This window comes from Anolis sagrei, chromosome 5, assembly GCF_037176765.1.
Source record: "Anolis sagrei isolate rAnoSag1 chromosome 5, rAnoSag1.mat, whole genome shotgun sequence".
NCBI classification, from domain to species: Eukaryota; Metazoa; Chordata; class Lepidosauria; order Squamata; family Dactyloidae; genus Anolis; species Anolis sagrei.
Genome location: NC_090025.1, coordinates 188,760,068 through 188,779,368, shown reverse-complemented (window position 1 = coordinate 188,779,368; position 19,301 = coordinate 188,760,068).

Below are 19,301 nucleotides of genomic sequence, written 5' to 3'. Positions count from 1 at the left end.
TGCCATCATCAAGTCGCCCCTGTGTATTGGCCACTGATATATACTTTTCCAAGTGAAAAAGGGGAAGCACCCATTTGAAATGGAAATGCAACAGGTTGCAAAAGGCATTCTTGTTGGGTACAAATTATGAACTGTGATTTCCTTTTCTATTTTTCCATTGCACTACATTCATCTTTTAAAGCAAGTTCTGTGTTTTATTTAGTTTTTAAAAGATGAGGTTATCCTCAGTATTTTTTTTTAAAGAAAACCACTTGCTTCTCTTTGGTAATTAGCTAAAAAGCACTTAACTTCTTATCCAGGGACATTTATTTTAGTATGAATGCAATTATGTTTAATTTCTTTGGCTTCATTATTATTATTTTTTTTAAAAACTTTGGTGGTGACGAATCCTGGACATGAGGTAGATGAAGTAAAGTATTTTGAAACTCCAGCAAGAGCTTTCAATGTATTTTAATGGCAGTATTAAGCACGTGCTAAACCTCAAGTCCCATTCAAGTGCCTGGCCGCTGTGGCTGTCTGGATGAGGAGGAACAAGCTGAGGATCAATCCCGACAAGACAGAGGTCCTCCTGGTCAATCGTAAACTGGATCGGGGTGTAGGGTGGCAACCTGTGCTGGATGGGGTTACACTCCCCCTGAAGTCACAGGTCTGCAGTCTGGATGTCCTCCTGGACTCATCACTTACGCTTGAAGCTCAGGCATCGGCGGTGGCCGGGAGGGCCTTCGCACAATTAAGACTCGTGCGCGAACTGCGACCGTACATCGTGAAGTCGGATCTGGCCAGGGTGGTCCATGCCTTAGTCACCTACAGATTGGATTTCTGTAACGCACTCTATGTGGGGCTGCCCTTGAAAATGGCCTGGAAATTTCAGTTGGTACAACGGGCAGCAGCCAGGTTACTAACCAGTGCTTCTTACAGGGAGCGGTCAACCCTCCTGTTTAAGGACCTACACTGGCTGTTCATTTTCCGGTCCCAATTCAAGGTTCAGGTCCTTACCTACAAAGCCCTGAATGGTTTGGGACCCGCCTACCTGCGTGACAGCATTTCCGTGTACGAACCCACACAATCTCTTTGATCATCTGGAGAGGCCCTGCTCATGCTCCCACCTCCTTCACAGGCGCGATTGGTGGGGACGAGGGAGAGGGCCTTCTCAGTGGTGGCCCCTGAACTCTGGAATTCACTCCCCAAGGACATCAGACATGCTGCAACGCTGGCAGTCTTTAGGAGGAGCCTGAAAACGTGGTTGTTCATAGAATCATAGAATCAAAGAGTTGGAAGAGACCTCATGGGCCATCCAGTCCAACCCCATTCTGCCAAGAAGCAGTAATATTCCATTCAAATCACCCCTGACAGATGGCCATCCAGCCTCTGTTTAAAAGCTTCCAAAGAAGGAGCCTCCACCACACTCCGGGGCAGAGAGTTCCACTGCTGAACAGCTCTCACAGTCAGGAAGTTCTTCCTCATGTTCAGATGGAATCTCCTCTCTTGTATTTTGAAGCCATTGTTCCGCGTCCTAGTCTCCAGGGAAGCAGAAAACAAGCTTGCTCCCTCCTCCCTGTGGCTTCCTCTCACATATTTATACATGGCTATCATATCCCCTCTCAGCCTTTTCTTCTTCAGGCTAAACATGCCCAGCTCCTTAAGCCGCTCCTCATAGGGCTTGTTCTCCAGACCTTTTATCACTTTCGTCGCCCTCCTCTGGACACATTCCAGCTTGTCAATATCTCTCTTGAATTGTGGTGCCCAGAATTGGACACAATATTCCAGATGTGGTCTAACCAAAGTGGAATAGAGGGGTAACATTACCTCCCTAGATCTAGACACTATGCTCCTATTGATGCAGGCCAAAATCCCATTGCCTTTTTTTGCCACCACATCACATTGTTGGCTCATGTTCCAGTGTGCCTTCCCAGAATAAGGAAAACTCTTAGCAATATGTCCTCAAATGCACTTTAATATTTAGGATTGTCTGCAGGCCCTCATCTTTCTTAAAAAACCTATCCTAGTTTACCTTACATTGTTCATGCCCAGCATTTTAAATTTTAAATTTTAATTATGACCTTTGGCCCGGCCATAGGTTCTTTTAAATGCTGTATGTCATTGTTATTGTTTATTGCTTACTGTATATTTTTGCTTTTCAGTTTTATTTTAACTGTTTTGTATTGATTGTTTGTTAACGCTTTTGTTTATTGATGTGTTGTGGGCTTGGCCTTATGTAAGCCGCACCGAGTCCCTTGGGGAGATGGTAGCAGGGTACAAATAAAGTATTATTATTATTATTATTATTATTATTATTATTATTGTGTTCATTGTATTGTCGAAGGCTTTTAATTTCCACTTTTTTCTGTTCATTGACTGGAGCTTCTCCACAATTCCTCTTGAACTAACACCCATCTTGTGGAGTCTTCTGTCTCCCTTCATTTCCAACAGCCTTGGTGAATCTGTCTTCACTATTCTGCGAAAAGTGTTGCCAGTACATGCTGGGGAAGCATCTACTTTCCTACTACTTAACCTTTAGTTTCCTTTGGTCGCCTGCCAACCATGTTACACAGCTTCTACTTACTTATGTGATTATAAAAATAAGATTATTCATTTCTTCAATCCCACTTTCAACTATGAGCAAGATGGTTAATAGAGGATAGTTAAAACCAACAGCCAAATCCCGCTGTTGTCTAAACATACTGACAATCCCGAGCAAATCCCTGGATTTCTGGGAAGCTACTCAAGGTGTAAACAGGTTTGAAATGGGACCAGATTCTAGCTTTGGTTTTTAACAAAGATAGGCATTCTGCTTAAAATGGGCAACACCTATGGTAATGAAATCACATAATTAGATTATGTTGATGGATTTAATGTGAAGGTGAATCAAGTTCCTTTTCCACTTTTCCCCACATACAAATCACTACAATTCCTTCCATTGTCTTTATTAACTGAAGAAGGGCAGGCTCCCATTGGGCGAATGTTTCTTTTGCAATCTGGTTAGTTCCAGTGAGTGATGGGATACTTCTGGCTTGTCTGTGCAAATCAATTTGGGTTGGTTTTTACCAAGATGGAAGAGGCTCCTTACTGGATCTGGCCAAACATCTGTATTCTTTCCAAAATCTTTCTGCCAAATGACTTTGGGATACTGAAGCAAAAAAAGGGAAGAAATATTTCCTGACAATTCAACAGAAAAATTGGAAGTAGATCTACACTGCTTAGTTACAATAGTTTGTGACCACTTTAACTACCATGACACCATCCTATAAAATCCTGGGATTTGTACCTTGGTGAGGTACTCCACCAAGGGGGGGGGGGGGGGTTGACCGCTCCCTGTAATTCAATCCAGTTAGTAGTCTGGCTGCCGAACGCTGGACCAATTGAAGTTTCCAGGCCGTCTTCAAGGGAAGCCCCACGTAGAGTGCACTGCAGTAGTCCAGTCTAGAGGTAACTAAGGCGTGGACCACCATGGCCAAGTCAGACCTCACAAGGTATGGTTAGAAGCTTTTTTGAGACATTTTAGCTAGGGATTCCTACACTTTCATCTTGTTGGTACATAGAACTTCAGCAGCATATTTCTCTGTCTGTTTATTTGTCTCATCCATGAATTTGTAATTTATGTTCTGGTTACCTGATTTAAAAATGCAAATCCTCACAAACTTAATTGTGTTTGCCATATTAATTTAGAATGATAGCAACACAGAACCCAAGAGAGTGATATACTTTCTGCTGCAGCAGGCACGTTGGTTTGTCAGTTTCTGCTGTTGGGAAAAAAATGTTTATTTAGCAGGTAGAATGAGAGAATTATAGAACTGGAAAGCAATTCGAGGGGCATATAGTCAAATACCCACCAATTCAGGAATCCACAGCTGAAGCCTCCTTAAAAGATGGTCATCAAAGTGCCCTTCATCTCCCATGAAGGAAAACAATACAATATATTGTCGGACAGTTTCTTATAGTCAGGATGCTCTTCCTAATGTTTAGTCCCAGTCTCTTTTCAGTATTTAAACCAGTGGTTCTAATTCTTTCTTTTGGAGCAATAGAAAGCAACCTTGCTCTAGGGCCCTAGCTATATTATATTATATGATCCACACCAGCTGTTCCCAACCTTTTTTTTTTTTTTTGACCAGGGACCACTTGACCTGGGACGACTTTGACCAGGGACCGCTCTCCAACATTAGTACCAAAAGGGTTATGAATCAGTTTTTGGTCAACTTTAGATTTGCTTTGGTTATTTGGAGGTGCTGATTCAGAAATTGCATTGTATAGACCACATCAGCTTTAGTTTCTGATACAGAACATATGTAATGTGGGCTAGGCAAAACTACGGTGAGGTGGATCTGTAATTGGTTAAATGTACGAACCCAGAGGGTGATTCTCCCCAATGCTTCCTCTTCATCTTGGAAAGAAGTGACGAGCGATATTGACAAGCTGGAATGTGTCCAGAGGAGGGTGACTAAAATGATCAAGGGTCTGGAGAACAAGCCCTATGAGGAGCGGCTTAAGGAGCTGGGCATGTTTAGCCTGAAGAAGAGAAGGCTGAGAGGGGATATGATAGCCATGTATAAATATGTGAGAGGAAGCCACAGGGAGGAGGGAGCAAGGTTGTTTTCTGCTTCCTTGGAGACTAGGACGCGGAACAATGGCTTCAAACTACAAGAAAGGAGATTCTATCTGAACATGAGGAAGAACTTCCTGACTGTGAGAGCCGTTCAGCAGTGGAACTCTTTGCCCTGGAGTGTGGTGGAGTCTCCTTTTTTGGAAGCTTTTAAACAGGGGCTGGATGGCCATCTGTCAGGGGTGATTTGAATGCAATATTCCTGCTTCTTGGCAGGGGGTTGGACTGGATGGCCCATGAGGTCTCTTCCAACTCTTTGATTCTATGATTCTATGATTCATCCAGTAGTCACCATCTGCTCGCCCACAGAAAACCATATTTAATGAGCCACAGCACTATAAGAGGGTTTTGCGAGACCAGTCGCTCTTGTTGCAATGCTGTAGTAACTGTGAGGCTGCGGACCATATTTTAGTTCTTGCAGACCACTTGTGGTCCATGGACCACAGATTGGGAACCACTAGGCTACAATGAACATAGAATGCAGTTTGGAACTGCATTACATGGCATGTTAGATGTGGTCTAATTTCCATTGAGCAGTGATACTTGTTTCTGAACCAACTTGCATTTGTCCTCATCCACATATCAAAGCTCTTCTGTTCCCTTGATGCTTCAAAGTTAGGCTTTTTTACTCAGATCATGGTGTGAGCATGAAAAGAAACAAGGAGTTGATTTAAACATGTGTGAATGCTGAGCAAGAGCCGTTCAGGGGTGTCTTTTTTCTCTGTCATGAGGATGAAAATGTGAACATGATTCATCCTTACAGGAGAGCATAAGATAGTCAAATATGAACATCCCTGCAAGCCGTGCCATTGTGAAAGATAGAGACCTGTCAGAGCGAAGATAGATGGAACCCTCATTCAGCACCATCAACGTGTTTCACTGCCACCTTTTAAAGAGCAAATCATTCTGCACCCTCATAAATCCACCTGTTTTACTTTGGAACATTTTAATGTTATGTTCTTTTCATTTAATTTATGAAGAAATTCACACCCTTTGAGCAATGCTTGCAAAAACACAAACTAAATGAAGTCTACACAAGTTCCTGGTTGTGATGCTCATTGCTTACGTGCACAATAACACTGCTTGTCCTTGAGATTCATATTTTTGAGGTAGGAAACACGAGTTTTGATGTTACAAGTGCCTGTGTTATATTTCCACGTGGTCTGTGAATATCTGTCTCAGGCCCAAACTATTTGTTAGTCCCAAATACAATGAATATCAAATAAGGGAGATTTACATGTGCACTGATTTTCCATTCACGAACTGAGTCAACAGATCTTCTACAATAAGGCTGCTTGAATGTTGAGGTCTTCAGAGGACTTTTGCTTGGACCCATCACCAAAGGATTTGGTGATGGGTCTCTCCTCTTCATCAGCCAGCATTATAAAACCCTAAACAGATCTGGCCCAGCTTACCTGTCCAAACTTATCTCCCTCTACGAACCTCCAAGGACCTTAAGATCATCTGGAGAGAGCCTACTTTCAGTTCTGCTGCCATCACAAATCACGTTTGGTGGGAACGAGAATCATAGAATCATAGAATCATAGAATCAAAGAGTTGGAAGAGACCTCATGGGCCACCCAGTCCAACCCCCTGCCAAGAAGCAGGAATATTGCATTCAAATCACCCCTGACAGATGGCCATCCAGCCTCTGTTCAAAAGCTTCCAAAGAAGGAGCCTCCACCACACTCCTAGAGACAAGGCCTTCTTGGTGGTGGTCCCTTGGTTGTAGAATGCTCTCCCTAATGAGATTAGATCTGCCACCTCCCTCATGACCTTCCAGAAAAAGCTCAAACCCTGGTTATGGGATCAAGCGTTCACAGGATAGATGGTTCTAACAGACTGTTTTTTAGTTGACGGCAATGGATTGAAGATAGTTTTAATTGACTGTTTGAACTGATGGCTATGGATTGATTAGGAGGATGACACAAAATGGCATATTCTTTCAATGAACTTATAACTGTTTTTAATTTAGGTTAAATTAATTTTATGTTGTATATAGTTTGGCACTGAATGATGTCTGCTGGTAGCCGTCCTGAGTCGCTCTTCAGAGATGAGAAGGATGGGATAGAAATGCTCTTAATAAACAATCAAATAAAATTTCCCCTTTCTTCATCATTATCAAGTTCTGCTGTTGTGAGCTACTTTGTGCCCTTCCCCATGAGAGAAAAAGGGCTTTCAAATTCAATCAATCCATCAAAACAATTAGAAAATGTGTTGCAATATCATTATAGTAGTAGTAGTAGTAAAGTGTTCCCCTGAGTTGGGATTGTACATTATGTTTTGTCTATATTGATTCCTCTTTTTGTCTTGCAGTTTGGGTTCTTTTTTGGGTAAGATAGAAGACAAAGGTGTGCCTGGTGTTCTGCAGCAGATTGTTTCTCCATTTGGAATAGCAGACTCCATGATATTTCGCATCAAGTTGCTGTTACAGCTCAGTGACGGAACCAGTGACAACCATCTTTTCCCACTCCACCCCCTGCAGTGTCCCAGTTAATCCCCTGTATAAAGTTTGCATTTCCAAAACAGCCATTGATGCATCTGTCAAAAGCAGCCAAGCAGGTGACGTTTAGCTGACTCAGCACTTCATCCGAGTTTGACCGCTTGGGCTATCTCAGAAAGATAATCGCCCTTTCATGAGCCTCAAAATGGCTTGCGGCTGAAATGGGACATTGACAGCTATAAAGACAGGGCTCTTCTCTCTTCAGATAGTCTGGAATGTATGATCCAAGAGAACAGAAACCATTGGATTCCTGAACTACGTTCTCCCTGTTACAGATTTTGAAATAACCATGTATTTGTCCCAATCCAAAACTATACATGGGTATTAGATGGGAATGAATTCATGTTGATCTATAGCTCAGAGCTTATTTAATTAATTTAACCACCTCCCCCCACAAATCCCATCACTTAAAAATCTATAGCATGTGTACACAGGGCCAAGTAATGAAGCAAGAAATAAAGAACTTCACACGCATAGAGAACATGAAATACATTGTATTGTCGAAGGCTTTCATGGCCGGAATCACTGGGTTGTTGTAGGATTTTTCGGTCTATATGGCCATGTTCTAGAGGCATTCTCTCCTGACATTTCACCTGCATCTATGGCAAGCATCCTCAAAGGTAGTGAGGTCTGTTGGAACTAGGAAAAAGAGTTTATATATCTGTGGAATGACCAGGGTGAGACAAAGGGCTCTTGTCTGCTCGAGCTAGGTGTGAATGTTTCAACTGACCACCTTGATTAGCATATAATGGCCTCAACTGGGCTCTCCAGGCCAATGGAGACTCCACCTCAGGCATCAGAAGAGCTGCAAGACCAAGAACAAGCCACGAGAATAAAGACGAAGATCCACCCAGAGGAAAAGTGTTCCTGCCATACGTCAAGGGAACCACTGACCGCATAGGGAAGCTGATGAGGAAACACAACATACAAACTATCTACAGACCCACCAAGAAAATCCAACAAATGCTACATTCAGCAAAGGATAAGAGGTATCCTCTCACTTCTGCAGGAGTCTACCATATACCATGCAGCTGTGGCCAAGTCTACATAGGGACCACCAAATGCAGCATTGCTCAGACTACTTCAGCCAGAGAAATCAGCCATAGCAGAGCACCTGATGAACCAGCCTGGACACAGCATTTTATTTGAGAACACAGAAATGCTGGACCACTCTCACAACCACCATGTCAGACTACACAGAGAAGCCATTGAAATCCACAAGCATGTGGACAATTTCAACAGAAAGGAGGAAACCATGAAAATGAACAAAATCTGGCCACCAGTATTAAAAAAACTCTAAAATTAGAACAGCACAACAACAGAGAGGAAACAAACAAGGACATCTAATCACCTCTCAACAAAGGTTTGCTCTAGGTACTGTCAGGGCATTATATGCTAATCAAGGTGGTCAGTTGAAACATTCGCACCTGGCTCCAGCAGACAAGAGTCCTTTGTCTCACCCTGGCCATTCCACAGATATATAAACCCTTTTTCCTAGTTCCAACAGACCTCATTACCTTTGAGGATGCGTGCCATAGATGCAGGCGAAATGTCAGGAGAAATGTCTTTAGAACATGGCCATATAGCCCGAAAAACCGTACAACAACCAATTAAATACATTCTTCCAACTGCCTAGCCCTACACATATTCACCAGAAAATGTGTAAAACTGCAGTCAAAAGAACTTCCTCCCAGAAAACTGTGTATGGTTGCCATTCCAATGGCATCTTCATTTTGGCTTTAATCCTATTGTTAGTCCTAAATATAACAGACCCATGGAATTGATTGGAATTGACCTGCATGTTGAGTCACTAATCATCAGTTGTTTCAACAGTACTACTCTTCTTGGAACTAATAAACAGAATTTTTATCATGGTTGACATTTATTATGTTGGAAACAAAATCAATTGATTTTGACCAAGTTTTATAAAGGATAAAAGTATCCTAAAGGCACCAGATCCTATCTAATCTTGGAAGTTAAGCAGCGTCAACCCTTGTTAGTATGTGGATGGGAAACTGCCAACGAATATCAGCTGTAGTAGGCTGGATTTTATAGAACAAAACTGGCAAAGTTACCACTGAGTATTCCTTGCCTAAGAAAACTTGATTAAATTCATGGAGCTGCCATATGTTGTCAGTCAACTTGAAGACTGATACATAAAGAGGATTATCCATTTCTATGTATGGTTGTGAAATATTTCCTAATGTACCCAACATTTTAAAATCCTGTCAAATTAGGGTACAGTCAAACCAGATTCTTGGTTTCTACATGATTTTTCCATCTGGCAAACATTCAGAACTCACGTTTCCAAGACTGCAAGCAGGATTTCATCATCTTTATTGTGTTAAGATGGTGTCACTGGATGGAAGCCTCTTACAGCCTTGACATACATGGGCCAATTATGTTGTCATCAGCCAGAGGCTTCCATTCAGTCATCAGACAGCTAGAGGCTCCCAGGGACTTTCATCATTGAGTTATATTCTACAAACAACTGGACAAGCTCTCCTAAATGTGATTCCCTCTATTGCTACCGGAAGCAATAGAGGGAAGCTCCAGCTAGTCCAGCGCGCGGCAGCCATGTTGTTAACTGGAGCGGGACGCAGGGAGCACACAACGCCCTTGCTGTCCCAGCTCCACTGGCTGCCGATTTGCTACCGGGCCCAATTTAAGGTGCTGGTGTTATCCTACAAAGCCCTAAACGGTTCCGGCCCAAAATACCTTGCGAACCGCATCTCGGCCTACCAGCCCACGAGGACCTTGAGATCATCTGGGGAGGCCCTTCTCTCGGTCCCGCCTGCCTCACAGGCACGCCTGGCGGGGACAAGAGAGCGGGCCTTCTCGGTGGTGGCCCCCCGGCTATGGAACTCCCTCCCCGCTGAAATCAGACAGGCGCCTTCCCTCATGGCCTTCCGCAAGGGCCTGAAAACCTGGCTCTTCGAAAAGGCCTTCAATTAAGTGCTATGTTTTTGGAATGACCACCGGAATGGACTAGGACTATGAGATTGATTATGACCCCAACAAGACGAAGCGGATTTTTAGTTAATTAGTTGTTGTATTAGTAAGATGTTGTGTTATGGTCTTGATCTATTGTAAACTGTTGTCTTTTCTATGTTCTGTACACCGCCACGAGTCGCCCTCGGGCTGAGAGTGGCGGTTAACAAGTGCAAATAATAAATAAATAAATAAATAAATAATAAATAAGTTGTCCCACCTCACTACCTTTTCCCATAAGCAATTGATTTTGCCAAAAAACGATGCACCAGCTCCAATTTACTATGGTACGAAGTTACCAGGATTACTGCTGCAACTTTACATGAGCAGTAACATGACAGTAATTGTTGGCAAGTTATTTTGAGTTCCTCAGTCACATTCCTGTTGACCAACCTTGTTTGACCCAACACTTTCCAGATGTGTTAGGCAACCAAAACACTGGATGGGTGATAGGAGTTGTAATCCAACTGAAGAGTGTCTGGTTTGGGAAGTTTGTTTGAATGGCTGTCTTTGAATAGCCATATTCTATGGGTCCTTCCACACAGCCCTATATGGCATCTGTCAGGGGTGCTTTGAATGCAATTTTCCTCCTCCTTGGCAGGGGGTTGGACTGGATGGCCCATGAGGTCTCTTCCAACTCTATGATTCTATGATTCTATATCCTAGACTATCAAGGCAGAGAATCCCACAATATCTGCTTTGAACTGGATTATCTGTGTCCAGATTCAGATAATCTACCTTGATATTCCGAGATACAGGGCTGTATGGGCCTGAGACATCTCTGTGATGCCTGAAATTAGAGTTTGACTTGTAATGAAGCATAATAATTTTGGCAAGAGCATGTCTTTGAGGGGAAGGGGTCAAACTGACCCATTAGCAGCTGTGTGAAGACACTTTAGTATAAAGAATTGGTTGACTATAATTTAATTCCTCACTCTCATTGATACAGAAGCTTTTGGAAATAAGAAACTACGTAATCAGAAACAGCAGGTAGCCTGGAAATCGGTAGACCTCTATTTTCAGCAATAGATGAAACATGTTGGAATTACTACACTCTGAGTATTCCTTCTTTGGAATTCTGAAATCTAAAATACTCTGAAATCCAAAATTGCCAACCTGGATGACTGAGATACTGACATTTTTGCTTAATTATGTTTCAGTGTACACAAACTGTTTCATGCATAAAATATCAAAAATATAAAGTTCCCTTCAGGCTATGTGTACAAGGTGTAGATGAAACATAAATGCATTTCTTGTTTACACTTGGCCTCACCTCTAAGATATCTCATTTTGTACTTATGTGCAAATACAAATATTCCAGAATCCATTATACTTCTACTCTCAAGCATTTTGGATAAAGGTTACTCCTCTTATATTACAACAGTGGCAACAACAACAACAACAACAATAGCAATAATAATTTTATTTATTTCTCGCCTCTTCTTGAGTCTCGAGGAGGGTTACAATATCACTAAAACACACACAATCATCTAAAAACATTCTAAAAAATGCACATAATTAAAAAAATCTACAAAATACATATTAAAATACACAGAACAAAGATTAAACATAAGACACAAGTTTAAAATTTGTGATTAAAACTGGCTGGCCCAGCAAAAACCACATAAGCCCCAATGGCTTACCCTGTCTTCAGATTCACACATTCTGTTGATAATAGGCTAGAAGGAAGGGCAGAACTGCGTGGAAGCAAAATATGGTTCCTTTCATTGATCCTGATATTGACCTCAACCAATTCATTCAACAAATATTAGCTACTATATGAATGGCATAGAATCATAGACTTGGAAAGGAACTCAAGGACCATCTATTTCAACTATCCGTCATGCATGCTTGTAGAACTAAGGATCAATTCTAATTTGTTCCATGCTTCAGCCCTATTCAGGAGTAACAATAATATCTAAGCCAAGATGAAGATGGCATTTGGCTGTTGAGATATATTCATCAGTTATCTCAATGAGTCTACTCTAGTTGGGATGTAGCAACAAAATTCCAGTCATCGTCCACATTTCTAATGTTGGAAACAAAACCAACTGACTTTGTTTAAGTTTGATAAAGGGTCCAGAAATCCTAAAGATATCAGATCACATCTGATCTTGGAACGGATACTATACTCCATCCATTTGGCCTTCGACTAGCAGATAATGAACATCTCTCAATCTAACTTTGGGAGTGCTTATATGTTTCCCCCTAATTAATAGCTGTTAACATGCTGCACATTGAGTGCAGTTGGCCAGTGGGAAAAGAGAAAATGAATTATCATGAGGATGGATTGTGCAAATGAGAGTGGCCCCTATGACCCTGTTCCTCATAATTGCTGGGACAATACTTTTCAATATGCTGACTTTTTGGGAACAGATGAAATGTCAGCATCTTGTAGAAATCTGAGAGTGTTGCTGGTACCCACATAGCACTGGCTGCATCTCTCCAAGCAAAAAAAAAAATGCTGGTGGAGGTATGTATGGAATATCAGTTGCAGTCTTGAGGTACTGATGGGAACTGAACATACCTGTAGGTTACAGAGGCAAGAGGAAGCTGGAAGAAGTTGTAACCTACCAAGCTAACACAACTGACCAGCACAATTTGGTGATTTTGGTGAATGAACACTGATTCAGTTTTCTATCAATGTGAAACAGAAAAAAAATAGTGTGCAAAAGTGTTGTGCAGTGACTTCTGGTCATCTCAAGCATCACTTCCATTGTGTTAAGAATGGACATCTGAGACACATCACATGCACAAGATAATGGTAGTATGACCTGAAGTGTGTGCCAATGTAATCTTTATTACATATTTTCAGGAGCATGTGGTGATATGGATCAGGTCACCACAAATAAGTTCGTTGTCTTAAATACCTTCCAGGTTAAACCTGGAAGACATTAAGATGTAGAATACTAACTCCAGTAAAAGATGCGCATAGGTCCTGTTTTGTCCTACTTGATAATCATTAGTCTAGATCAGTGCAAATATCTACAGTAAAGTACTGCTACCTTCAACCTTGGGGGAAAGTCAGGATGTTGGCATGGTCTCCAGGTTGCTTATCTACTTTTTTCATCATCCCTCTGAGATGATGAACCTTTGCTAAATCCTTGGGTATGTATACTGCTAAGCCATCAAAGAGTTTATGTGATTATTGGGTGACCATTGTATTATTTTTCCTCTTGGGTACAATGAACTTCAAGAAGTCACAAAATATCTCTTATATCCCCATTTTCCAGTCTACATATGCTATCCATTATTACTCAATGAAGATGCAATAATACCCCCATCTACAAATGCGGGCAACTGGTGTTCATTCTCAGGAATTCATGTGAATGGAAGGACAATGAGTGGGTTGTATTTATGTTCACCATTCATCCCTTATTCATTCTAATACACTCATGAATTGCTACACAGAAACACAATCATTGCTGCATAAAAAACAAGCAAACATGCAAATAGAGTAGTTTCCAAACTGAAATCATGCAGCAGGAGAAAGCAGGTCAAACATTTTCCAAGAGCCCATCCTTGAGGGATTTTTCTTTCTCTTCCTCCACACTGGACTTCCTTCAACTAAAACTAAAGGTCAGGTCAAACAGATTGTTGCTGTAATAGCTAATTACAGTCCTCCTATTTGTCCTAGGATATGGACAGAGGCATAAATCAAGAGGCTGATAGTTTGATTTGTGCTGCTTCTGGTTATTAGATGTGTGTCAGTGAGCAAAGTTGGGATCAAAGCCCCCAGCGAGACAGCCAGGGGTCGTGAAGCATGGCCAGAGCCTAATCGGCTGGACCTAGCTTGTGCTGAAAGGAAGTTAGTAATGAAAGGCCATTAGCCAGGAGCTCTGTCCAAGCACTGGAGCAAGGAGGAGAGGAAATGTGTTCTCTTAAGCAACAGGTCGGCATGTGTCTTTGGGCTGAAGCGGGGGAGGATGGATTAGGAATGTCACCTTTTGGCAAATGTGGGGCTGGAGTTCAGAGAGGAATAGGAATGTAAGCCACATCTTGGTGAGTACACCAAGGGTCCACCTTGACCAAGAACTGGTCTTTCTTTTCCTAGCTTCTTCTGGCTGGTATGTGCCTTCGAGTGGATTCAAAGTTACATTAACCTTAGGTAAAGGTTTTCCCCTGACATTAAGTCCAGTCATGTCCAACTCTGGTAGTTGGTGCGCATATGGAGACCCCAGTGGCACAGTGGGTTAAACCCCTGTGCCGGCGGGACTGAAGACCGACAGGTCGCAGGTTTGAATCCGGGGAGAGGTGGATGAGCTCCCTCTATCAGCTCCAGCTCCTCATGCAGGGACATGAGAGAAGCCGCCCACAAGGATGATAAAAACATCAAATCATCTGGGTGTCCCCTGGGCAACGTCCTTGCAGACGGCCAATTCTCTCACACCAGAAGCGACTTGCAATTTCTCGCGTCGCTCCTGACATGACAAAAAAAAGTTGGTGCTCATCTCCGTTTCTAAGCTGAAGAGCTGGCATTGTCTGTAGACACCTCCAAGGTCATGTGGCTGGCATGACTGCATGGAGCGCCACATGGACTGCATGGAGTTACCTTCCCACTGGAGTGGTACCTAATGATCTACTCACATTTGCATGTTTCAAACTGCTAGGTTGGCAGAAGCTGGGAATAACAGCGGGAGCTCACCTCCCTCCCTGGATTTGAACCAGTGACCTTTTGGTCAGCAAGTTCAGCAGCTCAGCGGTTTAACACACTGTGTGCCAGAGGGCTCTACATTGACGTTACTCTTAGGCTTTCTTGGTAAAATGTCTTCAGATGAGATTTGTCATTTCCTTTCTCTCGTGTTGAGAATATATGATTTGTCCAAGGTCTGCATAGTTCTGATGTTCCAAATTTCTAGTCTAATACTTAAACCACTATTCCACAGTGGCTTTCTAAAGTTTTTTCTATTTCTCCCACAGTACTTCAGCCCAAAGGGGATTCCACTTTTGAAGCTGAAGGTGGGAGATTCAGAAACGATGAAAAGAAATGATTTCTTAACACAGTGCATTGATAACTGTGAGATTTGCAACAAAAATGTAGGAAGACGTGGTCCTATCATTGCTAAAGCCAGCTATAGATTACAGGCTACCCAGATGTAAGGCTGGATATAAAAAATGAGTCATGTTCTTTGTTTTGAAAATCCACTCATTCAGAAATATAATCACTGTAATCATGGAGACTCCATTTTGACAAGTGGTGGGCAATCATGAAAAGTCAGGGGCTTTGAGATTGCTCTGGAGGACACAGATAGTGTAAACAGATTTCTCTAGAAAGGATGCACCTTGCAGAGGTGCATGTGCAAAGAGAAAATACTCCCATGTTACTTCTGATTTGTTTGTGTGCATCCATAGTTGGAAATGGCAAGGAATTATTTTATTTTATTCAGAATGCTTCTCCTCCTTTCTACTTTTTTGAGTTGCACTTCTGCTTTTTTAAAAAGCATGCCTAAATAGCAAAGGAGAAGAGAGCCGTCTCTCTTCTCCATCAGCCAGTTCCCCCCCCCCCCAAAAAAAAACCTTCATCAAGTTCTGCTGTTGCACACACCTGGCCAGAGGTAGCCAAGTGCACAACTTGTAATCTTCCTAGTGCATTAGGTGGATTTCAAAGTCTCTGCGGCAGAGCGAGGGGGTTGTGGCAGACCTTCAAGGTTTGCAATTAAGCATTGCCTGCAGATGGGAGCCATGCCCTGGCTTTGTTGCTGAAGGCTTTCCTTTCGCTCCAGTGATGGCCTAATCAAAACAGAGACCACGGCAAGTTGACACAACCTGTAAGGCTGGCTGAAGAAGGAGAGGGGGTGGGTGGGGTGGAATCAAGAGAAGCAATAAGAGGCAGGCTGCTGAATGGTTTTGAAAATGCCCAACAGGATTGGGAAGGCAGGTTTCAGAATGAGATTTCTCTCTCTCTGGGACTGAATTTTCAAAAGATATTCAGGACTGGCTGCAATCTCTTTAGTGTTGGTTACATCCACTGATGCTACCAAAGTCAGGAGCAGTGAGTGCATTCTGGGTTTTAGTCTGAACATGGAAGTACCTATCCACTAACTATATTCAGAACCTTGGGTAGGCCCTTAAAAATCCAGACTAAAATCTGGTAGAACTTCTTGTCTGGCACGGAAGTAATCAACCACAGAATCATGAACAGCCATATAATTATAGGGTGAATTTATATTGTAGAATTAATGCTGTTTGACACCACTTTGACTGCCTGGGTCAATACTTTGGAATTATTGGAGCTGCAGTTGTGCAAGGTCTTTAGCTTTCTCTGCTGGAGCCCTCAATGGCACAAGGCATGAAACTCTTGTGTTGGCAGGACTGCTGACTGAAAGGTTGTCAGTTCAAATCCGGGGAGCGAGATGAGCTCCCTTTTGTCAGCCCTAGCTCAGGCCCGTAGCCAGGATTTCATTTCGGGGGGGGGGGGGGGGGGTGGTGGTGAATTTTTTTCAGGGGGGGTTTCGGGGGGAGGGCTGAGTTTCGGGGGGGGGCTGAGTCTGAGTGAAAGAGGGTCTACCCTAGCAAACCTTTTGTATCATTACCCCAATACCCCCATGCATATGGGATATATTGAGCATGGTGATCAGATCATGATATGAATAAACATAACAGTTTAAATAATGCACCAGTAAGGCCTTTTTGCAAACCACCTTGAGAATTTCTGGGGGGGGGGGGGGGGCTGAAGCCCCTCAAGCCCCCCCCCCCCCCAGCTACATGCCTGCTCCAGCTTCTCACATGGGGACATGAGAGAAACCTCTCATTGATGGTAAAATACGCAGTCATCCCTTGAGCAACATCCTTGCAGATGGCCAATTCTCTCACACCAGAAGCGACTTGCAGTTTCTCAAGTCATTCCTGACATGAAAAAAAGCTTTCTTTGCCAAATAATGTTGGTGCGTACAACTTCCATGATTTCATAGCATTGTGTCATGGCAGTTAAAGTTATATCAAACTGTATTAATTCTACAATATAGATAGAATAACAGTTTCTTGGAATACGAAGACACCAACATCTAAGCCAATCCCTTGCCATTCATAGCTAAAACACTTCTAAAAGATGCCCACCCAACCTCTACCTAAAGACCTCCAAAGAAAACGAGTCCACCGCCCTCTGAGGCAATCTATTCCAATATTGTTTTAAAAAATCTTCCTTTATTTCTCTATAGTTGTTGTTGTTGTTGTTGTTGTTGTGTGTTTCTGATGTGGCTTCCCTATAGTGAATCTATCACAGGGATTTCTTGGCAAGAATGATTCAAAGTGGGCATACTTTTCTCTTAGGGTGAGATAATTCCAATTTAGATCTCCAGGATTGCTGTAGGGTCATCATACGTCAGAAATGACTTGAAGACACACAGCAACAACAACAAAAATAATTCTTATGCTGTTTTAAAGCATAGTGATCAAAACATATTGTGAATCCCTCAGCATGCTCAGTTCTGTTTGGGCTGTTTTTAAGGAGGGAAATTATAGGATTGTCATACTCCTGGCTCAGCTACGTTTTAGTTGATCTCTAGGAAGGTAACCCAGTAGGCAATATTCCAAGATTCAAGGTTTCAATTTGTTTAAAAGTAAATTTCTAGCCTGTGTAGAAGGCAAGAAATGGGGCAAAATGTAGTTGTATTCTTCTATAGCATGCAAGAAACAAGGGAGGACAAGGTAAGGAAAAGGAGGGAGTAAGAAGGAAGGGGAATTATGTGGATACATACTGGTTCTCTGGTATCAGTTGTTGTAATTTTTTAAAAAATAGTATGAAAATTAAAACATAATGGAAGAAAAGTACAACTGTTAATGCACCTAATTTGCATAATTATAATGAAAACAATAAAAATATGCCATTGAGATATATGCCCCAAACCTCCTTACTTACTTGTATATCAACTTAAACTCCTTCACACTTCACCACTAATTTTCACGGCTTATGTATGGAACAACTTTTGTTTTTCATTCTTAACAAGTAGTCTGTTCCTCCAAATTCAGAAATAAACGACTCCACCATTTCTCTTATGCCAAGAAGGCCTCTGCCATGACATGTAGATTTTCAAAAGTGGCTGATTGATATTTTTTCCACAAGGGTTTCTGAGGTCTGAAATCTGGTCCCCAAATCTTTAATTCTCTAAACTTCCACAGTAGGATGTAACCTTGCTCAGACTTCAGATAACAACCCAAGATGTTACTTCTGTTGATAAACTCCTTACATTAAAGGCTTCAACCTTCAGTGGTTTTCAATTCCAAGCAAAATACCTAAACGTTTTATTTCCTCGTGTGCTTTCCATTTATTTTCTAAGCAATGCCATGGCTCCTTCAGCTCTATCTCTATCCAATTCGGTGTCACAGTAGTGGAAAGCGCCTGCTTCATCCCAACACTAGTTGATTAACTTTGATGAAATCCTGAGGTGCAAAAAAGGGGGGAAATGCCCAAAACTTAAGTGCCAAGTGAAGTAATTGCTCAAATACTCAAACTATTATACTATGCAGGTTTTCAAAGTACAAATACTAAGCCAGCATAATATAATAGTTTGAGCATTAGGCTAGGTTGGTAAAGGTTGTCCCCTGACATTAAGTCCAGTCATGTCTGACTCTGGGGTGTGGTGCTCATCTCCATTTCTAAGCCGAAGAGCCAGCGTTGTCCATAGACACCTCCAAGGTCATGTGGCCAGCATGACCGCATGGAGCGCCGTTACCTTCCCGCCAGAGCGGTACCTATTGATCTACTCACATTTGCATGTTTTCAAACTGCTAGGTTGGCAGAAGCTAGGGCTGACAGCGGAAGCTCATGCCGCTCCCCAGAATCGAACCTGTGACCTTTTGGTCAACAAGCTCAGCAGCTCAGCGCTTTAATCCTATTGATCTACTCACATTTGCATGTTTTCAAACTGCTAGGTTGGCAGAAGCTAGGGCTGACAGCGGAAGCTCACGCCGCTTCCTAGAATCGAACCTGTGACCTTTTGGTCAACAAGCTCAGCAGCTCAGCGCTTTAATCCACTGCGCCACTCAGCGCTTTAACCCACGTAGCATTAGGCTACGACTGGGGAAACCAGGGTTTGAATCCTTGCTTGTTCATGAAATTCACTGGGTAATCGTAGGCAAATTACACTATCTTACTCTCAGAGGAAGGTGATGCCAAATGTCTTCTGAATAAATCCTGTCAGGAATACCCTTGTAAAACCCTGGGAATTGATTACCATAGGTTGGAAAGTACACACAACAACAGATCAGAGA